This window comes from Lissotriton vulgaris, chromosome 1_1 (assembly GCF_964263255.1).
Source record: "Lissotriton vulgaris chromosome 1_1, aLisVul1.2, whole genome shotgun sequence".
Taxonomy (NCBI): Eukaryota; Metazoa; Chordata; class Amphibia; order Caudata; family Salamandridae; genus Lissotriton; species Lissotriton vulgaris.
In genome coordinates, this window is record NC_141685.1 from 200,013,869 (window position 1) to 200,016,368 (window position 2,500).

Here is a 2,500-nt window from a genome sequence, read left to right on the forward strand (position 1 = left end):
CTGTGTTTCATGCAGACAAAAGGCTACGTCCCTGGGTGGGCTTGAACCACCAACCTTTCGGTTAACAGCCGAACGCGCTAACCGATTGCGCCACAGAGACTATTGACTGTATACATTTCCTGAGACTCAATATATGTCTTGACATGTGTGCGCCTGCCTGGAGCTTGTATTATATAAGGCGTCTTTATGCCATACAGCATTTGTCATTTGCTTAGTGTCTTGTTACTGTTGTAATTTATGATGTGTAGACTACTGTCTAATGGTGTTAGAGCCAGTATTACTACCGGTCACAGTGCATGAGACTCATACATGACTTTTCTCTTTGCCTGCTTAGCGTAGCTCCCTGCTCCTCTGTTTGCGTGCTACCAGCCCGTGAGGCGTGTGTCTTGCCCATCCCATCTTCACTGTGTTATGTTGGACTTGTCTTCTCTGTGAGCAGAGTCTCCTTCCCAGAGCAGGTGCTTTCTCTGAACTCTTGGCTTGTAAGACTGCTGGGAAAGGCCCTCCCTAGCCCCTCAGTCAGATAGATACATTTACCTGCAGAGCTCAGCTTGGGAGAAAGAGATTAGGCAGAGAGCACATAGGGGAAGGCCCACAGAGCACACTTTATTTTACATAAAAGCTCGGGCTTGTGGGAGGACAGGGACATGAGGGTTCTCATGGAAAGAAATCGCAGGAGTATTGATGGCTAGGCCCTGAAACACAACAATCCCGGAATGGCCAGGCACAAGATGCCTCTGCAATAGGCCTGACCCTAGGCTTCCGGAGTTCTTGATCTCCAGAGGCTCCAGTGATCTAAGCCCGACCAGGGCTGTGCCCGACCAGGGCGCGTTGGGATGGCGTTAGGGACGCGTAAAGGGGCGCAGGGCGCAGAACTCTGCCCGTTTCACCCCAGCATTTTGGGGAGGACACAGAATCTGGCAAAGCCAGTGGGAAGGATTTTCCAGGAGGAGAGTTCAGTGACATGATCTGAAACACAATAGTTCTGGTGATCTGGCGGGTGCATTCTGTGAGCCACTTCTGTCAGGAGCAGCCTGCCATCATGCCCTGATAACCACAACTCTAGTACCAAGCCAGTGACCTCAGCAAATGCAAAGACATTATTACTTATAGTCTCCTGCATCTGATTCTTGCCATCATCATGTGAAACGTTGGCGTTATCATGTCTGCTGCGCACACTTTGTTCATATGTGTACAATTTAAGTGTGTGAACCTGACCACTGTCTTGGACAGAGCTCTTGCTGTGAACACACCATGTGAAGCATTGGTGGTTCAGTGGTAGAATTCTCGCCTGCCACGCGGGAGGCCCGGGTTCCATTCCCGGCCAATGCAAGGTTGCTTTCTTTTGACTTTGTTTTCGAAATGATATATATGAACTCAGTGGGGAATAAAATGGTAAGCAGTGACCCCGACGTGATTTGAACACGCAACCTTCTGATCTGGAGTCAGACGCGCTACCGTTGCGCCACGAAGTCCTTACACTTGCAGCCTTCGATGCCAGATGAACAAATGCTGTGGGCCTTTTGACTTATTTTCCTCTGCTTATATGCCTACGGTTGTATTACAGGGCTTGGCCTTTTGTTTTCTATCCTAATTATTGAAATTGACTGCAGGTGCAGTGAGAACGCTGAGGATTGAACTATTCAGGGAAAGGATCGCACGCAGGAAAGAGCAAAGGTACGTATCTGTGTTTCATGCAGACAAAAGGCTACGTCCCTGGGTGGGCTTGAACCACCAACCTTTCGGTTAACAGCCGAACGCGCTAACCGATTGCGCCACAGAGACTATTGACTGTATACATTTCCTGAGACTCAATATATGTCTTGACATGTGTGCGCCTGCCTGGAGCTTGTATTATATAAGGCGTCTTTATGCCATACAGCATTTGTCATTTGCTTAGTGTCTTGTTACTGTTGTAATTTATGATGTGTAGACTACTGTCTAATGGTGTTAGAGCCAGTATTACTACCGGTCACAGTGCATGAGACTCATACATGACTTTTCTCTTTGCCTGCTTAGCGTAGATCCCTGCTCCTCTGTTTGCGTGCTACCAGCCCGTGAGGCGTGTGTCTTGCCCATCCCATCTTCACTGTGTTATGTTGGACTTGTCTTCTCTGTGAGCAGAGTCTCCTTCCCAGAGCAGGTGCTTTCTCTGAACTCTTGGCTTGTAAGACTGCTGGGAAAGGCCCTCCCTAGCCCCTCAGTCAGATAGATACATTTACCTGCAGAGCTCAGCTTGGGAGAAAGAGATTAGGCAGAGAGCACATAGGGGAAGGCCCACAGAGCACACTTTATTTTACATAAAAGCTCGGGCTTGTGGGAGGACAGGGACATGAGGGTTCTCCTGGAAAGAAATCCCAGGAGTATTGATGGCTAGGCCCTGAAACACAACAATCCCGGAATGGCCAGGCACAAGATGCCTCTGCAATAGGCCTGACCCTAGGCTTCCGGAGTTCTTGATCTCCAGAGGCTCCAGTGATCTAAGCCCGATCAGGGCTGT

At 49.2% G+C, this 2,500-nt stretch overlaps 4 non-coding genes across 4 annotated transcripts; 1 reads left to right on the top strand and 3 right to left on the bottom strand.

Moving 5' to 3' along the window:
- Window positions 1-26: 26 nt before the first annotated feature.
- TRNAN-GUU (transfer RNA asparagine (anticodon GUU)) lies at window positions 27-100 on the bottom strand. Its single transcript has one exon. It is a non-coding gene; the product is annotated as a tRNA-Asn (tRNA).
- Window positions 101-1,261: 1,161 nt separating this feature from the next.
- TRNAG-GCC (transfer RNA glycine (anticodon GCC)) lies at window positions 1,262-1,332 on the top strand. The gene has a single exon. It is a non-coding gene; the product is annotated as a tRNA-Gly (tRNA).
- A 71-nt stretch (window positions 1,333-1,403) lies between these two features.
- Window positions 1,404-1,475, bottom strand: TRNAW-CCA (transfer RNA tryptophan (anticodon CCA)). Its single transcript has one exon. It is a non-coding gene; the product is annotated as a tRNA-Trp (tRNA).
- A 236-nt stretch (window positions 1,476-1,711) lies between these two features.
- TRNAN-GUU (transfer RNA asparagine (anticodon GUU)) lies at window positions 1,712-1,785 on the bottom strand. The gene has a single exon. It is a non-coding gene; the product is annotated as a tRNA-Asn (tRNA).
- Between the last annotated feature and the right edge of the window lie 715 nt (window positions 1,786-2,500).